Here is a 10,543-nt window from a genome sequence, read left to right as displayed (position 1 = left end):
TCACAATCACCTCAGTAGAAGACAACGCTGAGCGGAACATTTTTTGAGGACATACGAGATGTAAGGGGTCAATATAATTGACATACCAGAAGATGAGTACTCGTGAATGTACCAGTAAATGAAATCACGGGTTCCGAAGTGTAGTAGGTAATCAAGAATCTTAAGAGAAGGAAAGCATGGGACTGATTTTACCAGAAGCCTTGGAAAATATGCAATAGGGAAACAAAGCATGTTGATTGGGAATTGGTAGCCATAGCTAAGGTATAACAGTATGTGGCCTGACTGAATGTGGTAACTACAGAGCGTTGTAATGAAAATGGTCAGAATGATTATTCTCAAAAGGCTGAAGAAAGAAACTGATGAAAGCTCATATTAAACATTTGTTGTAAGGCATATTGTGTAGCAGAACTGTGTGTTATGCGGTTTAGTTTTTCTTTGTTTTGCGTTGCACCACCTATGAATGACCGTGTCTGTAGACTTCACTTGATAGTAACGCAGGGGACTCGGTAAGTTAGGTTGAAATTGTCCATTAATATTTTTCTATTTTTCAGGAGGGGGTAAGTATTCACCGGGCACGGTTTTTCATAAGTTTTATTACAAAACTATTTCACACGGCCAGCCACCCTGGACTTAGAAATTTCTTGATGTTAAGAGAGGAGCGAGTGACACAATCCTACCCAATTTGGTTTTCAAGTAACTCTGGCTAAAAATTGATCAGAATGAACTCTGGACCTATGTTGAATAAAACTCCGCCTCCTTGAGGACGTCTACTTTACTCTTAATGGTTCAATCTTAACTCCCACTTTTGGCAAGGACAAATCAGGTCAATTTTGCTGACCTTTTCACTTCTTAGTCTATCCTCTAACTCCTCCTTCCTTTCCCACATCTTGGAGGTTTGTTATGGTTAGTCTTCAATTTACTTGGTCCCATGACTCATCATTTTAAACTATCAACATCGTGTCTCTCTCTCTCTCTCTTTCATAATCCCGATCAGTGAATCTCATACTTATTCACTGCATAACATCACTCGGTCACCTACCTGCATTGACTACAATGCAAGTAGATAACCAACTCAACTTGACTATAGTCAATTACTTCAATGTCAATGATTTCTATTAACAAGCAATAAATGCAAGAAATATTATAATGCATCATAGTGCTAAATTACAAACAATATAAGCATGAATTTGAATATCAAATACTCAAACTAAATGCAGAAAATTATGGCAAAGTAAATATATCAAATGCCTATTACTCTCTGGTTATCAATCATAAATTGTAAAATAAAAAATCAATCATCAAATGTTCAAGTGCAAGTCAATGGTAAACGCTATCACTCTCTAGGAAGGATTCTGTCCATCATGTCCTTGATTATGGTAAGCTTATTCAGTATCAATTTCCTGACAATTATAAAAGAAATGAAAGCAAACAGTACCAAAAGAATGACATTTATGAATGACATAATAGGAGAAATCTCGGTCTTATATATATGAAAGAAAGTATGAACCTCTTCTAGCTTTGTGAATGTCTCCAATTCCAGTTCTGAAAGTTGAAATTCGTTAATAACTGCAAACTGATGTACACTTTTACTGAAATTCAAACTGTACGTCGTGAAGACTGTTGGTTTGTAATACAAATTATGTAAAATGACCAGTTCACAAGCAGATGAAAATGAGTGTACGTTAATGAAAACTACTTCTGTTTTGTTTGACTTACAGTCAATCTTAGCATTCAATCTGTTTGCTGAGAACACAAAAATTTCATCATCAATGATTTGAGCCTTGAAAGTTTCTGTAAACGGTATATATTTACAATGGTTCTTACCATTCTTGTTGTTTACAAGATCATCTAGGCAATGAAGAGCACTCAATGGTTCATAGAAATTCACAATGTTACAAACATATACACCATCATTAAGCATGACACATTCCCTGAATTTATGTTCAGGAATTTCAGTCACTAGGAAAGAATCATGCTGCAAGGCAAAGTGTCGAACTGTTCCTTCTAGTACAATGGACTTATTATCTACTACCATTGGGAATGGATAGACTGACATCAATGAGTTGACGTCTGGATTGTTGAAAGGGATCACTAGTATGATTTGATTGGCTACCACTTTCACTGTTATCAGGCCATAATAGTCCACTATATTTTCTACTAGTGGCTTCAAGTGATTGTTCACAACACATTTCTGAATAATGGCTTCAATTTCACTAGGGGTTATCAGAAAAGGCGACAGCAGGTTTTACCTGCCATCATGATTGCATTGAGTAATTCCTTGTATTCCAGAAGGAAATTACTTGTTTCTATGAGCAGTTGCTCCATCATTTCTGTTTGATGGATTTTAGCAATTTCTGATGAAACATTATGGAGGGCACTATTCACAAATTCTTTCAGCACTGTGATCATTTTCTGATTTTGATTGACATTTCCTATTACTTTATTATAGACAGTACCCTGCTCAGAAGCCCAATTTTCAAGTTGTGCCACTCTTTCCTTTAGCCTTTCAACATTACCATCGGTCGCCACTCCAAAGAGATTGTGTAAAGCGACGCCTATAAAGGGTATGAGTGATCGCTTTACTACTTTCCTTGGCATAACACTATCGATGTCCCTCTGCAACTTGGAGAGCATGTCGTACAAATTTCTATCTTGGACACTTTGTAATCCTGCCTGTATCTGATTGCTCAGCTGGACTAACTGCTCTCTCTGATCGATAATGGAGTCCGTCTGGATCTTAACAATGGCTAGGTCCTGTATCATCTTAACCTTGCCATGCTCCTTGATGATGGCTCCCTTCCTTAGTTGTACGAGTGAGTTCACAATTTGACTCACTGCCAACCACCATACAATCCATTTGCTGAAATAATGTTATCAGTAAAAATCTTATCAACTACATTTGTTTACCATTGCACTTGCCATTACCTTCTTCTCAAATTATACCTTGGGGTCATTGAAGATTCTATTTTATTATCTATCTTATCTTTATTGGACAAATCTTTTAACTGGGTAGACGACCAAGGTTCTGAATGAACTACTTTAATGTGGTTCCAATGTACAATGGATTCTTTCAAGGTAATTTCATGCATTAACTTGAATTTATTCAACTTCAAAACTTCTAAAACTCTATATGGACCTCGAAATTTTGGTGATACTTTAATATTAGGTCCTTCAAGAACATGATTGAGTACATAAACTTGTTGTCCTACCTTTAACGAGGGTATGGTGGATCTGTTATTGTAATACTTACTAGATTTTTATGTAACTCCTTTAATCTAGCCCTGGTGACTTTAACGGTCTCATACGTACGTCTTGTCTTCCAAGCAATATAGTCCTCGTAGTTGTACGTACGTCTGGGTGGTGCAGCATCATCCAAAAGTGAATTTGGCATTCTCTTTTGGTAGCCATACAATAGGAAATGAGGAGTTTCTCCTATTGATTCATTTACTGTGTTGTTTAGAGTAAATTGTATGTCTTCGAGAGTCAAGTCCCAGTCTTCAGTGCTAGGGGTTACCAATGTTTTCAGAACATCCTTTATCTTGCGATTTGTTCTTTCTACTGCTCCATTTGAGCTTGGCTTATATGCTGTTATTTGACATTTCTGTATTTCATAAAAGTCACACAATTTTGTTAGAATGTCACTAGTAAATTCAGCAGCATTGTCTGAGAGCAAAACTTGAGGACATGAATGTCTGGTTATAATTCTAGACTTAAAGGCTTCTGCCACCGTTGATGCTTCTCTGTTTCTAGTTGGAACAATTTCTACGTATCTGGTCAAATAGTCAATGAAAACTAAAATCTGTTTATTTCCTCTGATGGTGTTCGGGAATGGACCTAAGAAATCCATTGTGACTACTTGAAAAGGATTTAATTCTGAAGGATACATTTCCAGAGGAGCCTTGACGTTGACATTCCCTTATGTATATTACATAGGGTACAATTCTGAACAAATCGAGTAGCATCTTCACTACATCGAGGCCAAAAATAGTTTCTAGTGATTGTTCTACATGTTTTCTTAATTCCAGGATGTCCTGATAACTTGTATGAATGGGTTAGTTCTAAAACGTCTTGTATTAGTGTATTAGGAATGTACAAACGTGAACAAGCATTTGGTTCGTCTGAAGTCTTGTACAATAACCCATCTATCAATTGAAACTCTGAATTTTTCTCACCTTGCAAGAGGTTACCAATTACTTCCTTTATTCTAGAATCCTTTTGTTGTTCTTGACGAACTTTGTCTAAATCTAAGTCTGTGATTTGACAACTGAAGGCGAAATTATGAGTGGTAATTTGTTTCTCGTTCTCTTCTTGTGATCTAGATAAGGCGTCAGCTAATGTGTTATATCTACCAGGTATGTATCTAAACTTCTGGGGCAAATTCTAATACGCTAACGAACCATCTATTGAACTTCATATTATTGGTAAAGCCCTTTTCTTGAAAAGATCACAAATGGGTTTATGATCTGTAAGAACATTAATTTTATGTCCTAGCAAAATGTGTCTAAATTTCTGTAATCCCCAGACTAATGCCAAACATTCCCTTTCTGTTGTACTGTAATTTCTTTCAGCTGCATTCAAAACTCTACTGGCATAGTATACAGTCCTCATCCTTGTTTTATCCTTTTGCATCAAGACGGCACCTAGTCCTGTACTTGAAGCATCACAGGCTAAGTAGAATTCCTTCTCGAAGTCTGGATAAACTAGGATAGGATCTGTTATCAACATATCCTTTAGTGTTTTGAACGCTGCTTCCTGTTCATCTTTCCACTCATAGTTAGCATCTTTCCTAGTTAACTCAGTTAATGGTTTTGCTATGGTAGCAAATCCCTTTATGAAAGGTCGATAATACCCTACCATACCTAGGAATCTTCTTAGTGCCTTCAAATTTCTTGGGGCTGGATAATCTACAATAGCCTTAATCTTTCCTTCTTGCATTTTCAAACCATGTTCACTGATAACATGTCCTAGATATTCTAGAGATTTCTTCAGAAACTGACATTTCTTAATTTTTTACCTTTAAACCGGCCTTTCTGAGCCTATCTAATACTAATTCTATTGTCTTGAAATGACTCTCTACATCCTTACTAGCAATTATTACATCATCAAGATAAACCGATACGTCTTCAACATCTCCCAAGATTTGCAGCATTAAACGTACAAACGTTAAAGGAGCTGAAGTAAGACCAAACGGCATTACCTCAAATTGCAAATGTTCTTTATGAGTACTGAATGCCGTGAGATGCTTGGATTCTTCATCGAGAGGAACTTGCCAATATCCACTCAGTAAATCGAGGCTAGAAAAACCTTGGCACCTCCTAATTGAGCTAACATGTCATTAATGACTGGCATTGGCATTCGATCAGGGATGGTGTGGGAATTCAATTTACGGTAATCAATTACCATCCTCCATGTACCGTCTTTCTTTGGAACTAGCAGTAAAGGTGAATTATAAGGTGACTTAGAAGGTATTACAACTCCATCTTCCTTCATCTCTTCAACCATCTCGTCTACAATGGGTCTTTGACTTATTGGAAGTTTGTAGTTAGGTATATAAAAGGTCTAGCACCATCTTCTATGACTATTTTGTGCTGCAGGACATCTGTCCTTCCTAACTTATCTCCTGTTACTGCTACAACACTCCTATATTTCTCTAATATCTGTATTAACCTGTCCCTACAATGAGGAAAATCTGTATTATTTACTTCCCCTTCTAATTTAACTCTTGTGTCAGCTACAGAGACAAATGCTTTTTCACTTAGGGTTAGTAAAGGGTTAGTAATCACAATTCCCTTACAGAATTCTATGCCGGCATGCAATTCTAGTCTCTTGTCAGAATAATTATACACATAAGTCGTACAATTTCCACCATTAAGTCTTACTAGGAATTGTCCATTTTCACAAAGTCTGGTAAGTCTTCATTAACTAATAACACATCTGTATCACCTAGGTTTTTATCTGTTACAATTCTAAGACAAACCTTTGTCAGACCTTGTGGATGCAGTATAACGCTATTGTTTAATTTGAGTTTTACAAGATTATCATCGGCAGTACTAACTAAGCAGATCTCTTCTGCATTCTGTGCATCGGCAGTGTAACAGACATCAGTATCATCTGAACTTTCATCTTGTGGTATCACAGAACCTATCTCTGTCATTTTCAGGTTGCCTAACAGCAACACCTCATTGAGATACTTCTCTTCAGTATCTTCTCTTATTATTAAGTGACTACAATCTATTAGCGTGTCAGGATCGTCAGGTTGGGAAAAAGAACTAAGTTCTTCGGAGGTATCTACTTGTCGTGCACTTGAGTTATCAGGTTCATACCTGCTATCTGAGAATTCCTCCTGAGTGGCTTCTAGGCTTTTAAAAGTAGTTTGTCTATCTTCTCCTATTTCTTCTATCATTGAATTTCTACTCACTGTCCTACCCAGGTTAGCATTAAATTCTATTTCTATCTGTTGGATGTCTACTTCTTCAGATGAGGCTGTCTCAGGTAAAGTGATCAAGTTTATCTGAAACTGTTCCTCTTCTTCAAGAGAGCAAACATTTCCTCTATCAATTTCCTTGATAGTGATTCTTCCATTGCTACAATCTAGTGCAATTCCACATCTTTTCATAGCCTGGAAGGAAAATAGAGCTTGAGCTGGAAAATATTTCTCTTCCAACACCACAAACTCTTCCCTGTATTTCTTATTTAGAATTTCTATCTCTAAATTGACATTGCCTATAGCCCTTATTTGCTTTCCAGCGATCCCCTTTATGGTCCTATAGGATTCTCTCATTTGGGAAAGCTCACAACCTATATGTTTTGTTAAAGTGCCTTTATCTATGATACTTACAGTACTGCCTGTATCCAACAATATGGAACTCAGTACACCTTCTAAGTGTACTTGTATGATAGGCAACTCTTCCTGACACGTATTAAAATTCTTTACAGAAAACACTATTTCATTACTTCGAGTAATGTCTGTTGGGGACACATCCTTATTCACTGTCACTATTTCTTTCTGTAAGGATGGACCTTTCTGCTGCACTCTCTGTGATTGTCACTGAGAATCCCCTTGATTTGGGTTACTGGGGAGGTATTTTGGATTATTAGGCTGAGTACTTTGGTTATTTTGAGACCCCTGAGAATTTCCCTGTTTGTTGTACCAACAGTTTTGGATTAAATGTCCTGTCTTATTGCAATTCAGACACCATTTGTTTCTTCTACAATTCTGTGTTGTATGGTTGGTATAACCACAATTTCCACAACTTTGTCTCTGCCTATTGAACTGTGGCCTATTATTCCCTGAATTTTGGCCTTGACTAGCTCCCCTCTGTCCAGGAGTCCTGTTATTTCCACTGTTATTTCCATTAGTTCCAGTGGTATTCCCATTGTTACCTCTATTTGGCGGCCTACCTTGATTGTTTCTATTTGATTGATTAAATCTCCTATTGTTGTTCCCACCATTTCTATCAAACGAATTTCTATTTCCCTGATACCTAGACCTAGCTTGCCCTGATTGGTTTCTATTGGACTGATTGCTATTATTTCTTGGGTTTCCACTAGCTACGGTTCCCGTAAAATCTGCACTACTACTTGATGAATTCTGTTTTACTTTCCTTTCTATGTACATCAAAGTTTGTACAATTCCATCATTTGGCTTCCTATCACAGTACTTCTTTAAGGCTACTCTTTCTTCCTTACCCAAAGCATCGTAGATTGGTCCTAATGACATATATCTAAGTACCTTGGATATACTAGCTAAATCTGTTTCATCATCATCAAATTCATCCTTCCTTCCAACAACAATTCCTACAGCTTTCATATCTGTCGTCACTCTATCTATAGCTTCTTCTACTCTAGTGGCTAAAACTAAGTGATTACCCTCATATTTCTGATGATGGAAAGTTCCTATGTTATACCATGGATCTTTCTGTGCTTCTGGTTGCCAAAATTGTAAGCACTGTTTCTTAAATTCGTTAAACAGAGTAATATTCCTAAAAAGTACTGAATGAAGAACTGTATGTGCATCACCATGTTCCATACTAACATACAAGAGTGCTTCATCTATTTTCTTTCTCTCATCTGTGATACCAGCAGCTGAAATTCTGCTTTCTGTGTCTGCTATCCATCGATTTACACCATATTCTTCTAATCTACTTTTATCTACATTACTTGGGTCTACCGTTCCACAAAATCTAGTGGCTTGGGTTATTACGGCGGCTTGCGCCATGTTAGGATTTCTAGGTACAATGGAAGTTATTGGGTTAGTGGTTACAACTGAAGGGTTAGGCGCACTCGGTAAACTAAATGGGGGACCTTGACTACGAGAACGTCTGGGTCTAGTATTACTAGGATCAATTGGTCTAGAAAGTCGTTCAGGTACAGGTCTTAGGTTATATGGAGTCTGGTCTTCGCTTCTTGTCTGTTGCAGTCGGGAGATAACTTCGTCCAAAGTGTTATTCATATTAATTCATAAAATATTCAATGATTCCAAGAATGAAAAATTGAAAAAAAAAAATTTGAGAATCAGGTACTTACTTCAATTGCATGTTTGCTGAGTTGACTGTATCCCTCTATACAAAAAAATTCAAATTTTTCCTAACTCATTCCTTCATAGGACTCTCTCACAATCTGAAAAAGTCTGATATTAGTATCTACGTATACAATTGTTTGGGTTCCACTGCAAAATGCTGCGCCAAGTGTTTAACAAAAGAATTATTATGATAGAATAATTTAAACAGAATTGTCTCTATCACCAGGTGAACGAAAATTTCTATTTCGTAAAAAAAAAATTACTAAATATGAGAAAAAATTATTTCCTTCGTACAACAATAAGGAAATATTATTCAGAATATTATTCAAAAGAAAAATAATTTACTTAAATTATTTATGTTAAAAAAATTATTTGCGCACTGCAGGAAAAAATAATTATATAAAAATTTCACTCACACAAAAAAAAATTAATTATTCACAGAGAAAAAATTCTCTTGATAATTCCCCGATACTAGGAATGAATGTTTACTATTCAATTAGCTTCGTGTCGCCTTGCACTTGAAGATCGCGCTGATTGCACTTGAGCGCAATTTGTCGTTAGCATCCAGCGACAATTCGGCACAGCTCGGCCGACTTCCAGTCCGTACTTGCTGAATTTGGCGAAGAAAAATTTGGAATCCCTTCCAAACTGTTGATTGAAGACGTTACTTCCTTTCTCCGGAGGCGGTTATCAACGCGTTGACTTCTAAACTTTATCGCCGTTCGAATTCTTCACTCTCTTTCGTCGCCGTCTTCCGCTCTCATTCGTCGCCGTCGTCGTCACTGCTCTGCTACCGCTACTTTTCGCTAAGTCTCCCTTTTAGCGACCAAAAATTTTTGGAATTTCGTGTATTTAAGTCCGTACACGATAGAAAAGTTCACTGAACTGACGTAGATATAAGCGACTTTCATACGTCCGCCAACACTGTTTGTTTTCGTCTTCTCCGCTTCTGCGATCGGCGTAGTATAGGGCGAGTTGCTGATTCTTTCTTTCGTAAATTTCGTTTTCTTATAAAAATCACCGCTGATCTATGCCGTGATTATTACTATTGTTCTTATTATGGTCATATATAATTATTAAACTGAATTTCTGGTTGATCTTATGCGAATGTTCGGAAGTTTCAAACTAGGCAGAGATTTACCGCTGTCAATTTTTCATTCCGATCGACGCAAAAAGATTCACTGCTTCTTGGAATATTTCGTTCTGCTTCGTTTCCCTTCTGCTACAGTGTTGATGTTGTATTGGTGTTTCTAGTGCTGAAGACCGTCTTGAGATTATTTGCGCTGTTAAATTGAGAGTTAGTTTCAGCGCCGTCACTGCTCACTCTCTGTAAATTTCTCTAGGGCCGTGAACTTTAATGTTTTTCAAATGTGCGCTGGGCGAAATCCTCCGAAACTGCCACCAAATTTTATGTTATGCGGTTTAGTTTTTCTTTGTTTTGCGTTGCACCACATATGAATGACCGTGTCTGTAGACTTCACTTGATAGTAACGCAGGGGACTCGGTAAGTTAGGTTGAAATTGTCCATTAATATTTTTCTATTTTTCAGGAGGGGGTAAGTATTCACCGGGCACGGTTTTTCATAAGTTTTATTACAAAACTATTTCACACGGCCAGCCACCCTGGACTTTGAAATTTCTTGATGTTAAGAGAGGAGCGAGTGACACAATCCTACCCAATTTGGTTTTCAAGTAACTCTGGCTAAAAATTGATCAGAATGAACTCTGGACCTATGTTGAATAAAACTCCGCCTCCTTGAGGACGTCTACTTTACTCTTAATGGTTCAATCTTAACTCCCACTTTTGGCAAGGACAAATCAGGTCAATTTTGCTGACCTTTTCACTTCTTAGTCTATCCTCTAACTCCTCCTTCCTTTCCCACATCTTGGAGGTTTGTTATGGTTAGTCTTCAATTTACTTGGTCCCATGACTCATCATTTTAAACTATCAACATCGTGTCTCTCTCTCTCTCTCTTTCATAATCCCGATCAGTGAATCTCATACTTATTCACTGCATAACAT

At 37.2% G+C, this 10,543-nt stretch overlaps 1 long non-coding RNA gene across 1 annotated transcript; it reads right to left on the bottom strand.

The window, feature by feature from the left end:
- Positions 1-535: 535 nt before the first annotated feature.
- On the bottom strand, positions 536-10,220 carry LOC136829712 (uncharacterized). The gene is made up of 3 exons (XR_010850451.1): positions 9,011-10,220; positions 8,527-8,619; positions 536-2,860 (listed from the first exon to the last, which is right to left on the bottom strand). It is a non-coding gene; the product is annotated as an uncharacterized lncRNA (long non-coding RNA).
- Between the last annotated feature and the right edge of the window lie 323 nt (positions 10,221-10,543).

Source organism: Macrobrachium rosenbergii, chromosome 45, assembly GCF_040412425.1.
Source record: "Macrobrachium rosenbergii isolate ZJJX-2024 chromosome 45, ASM4041242v1, whole genome shotgun sequence".
Lineage (NCBI taxonomy): Eukaryota > Metazoa > Arthropoda > Malacostraca > Decapoda > Palaemonidae > Macrobrachium > Macrobrachium rosenbergii.
The sequence above is the reverse complement of the archived record's forward strand: the minus strand, read 5'-3'. Positions and strand labels throughout refer to the sequence as shown.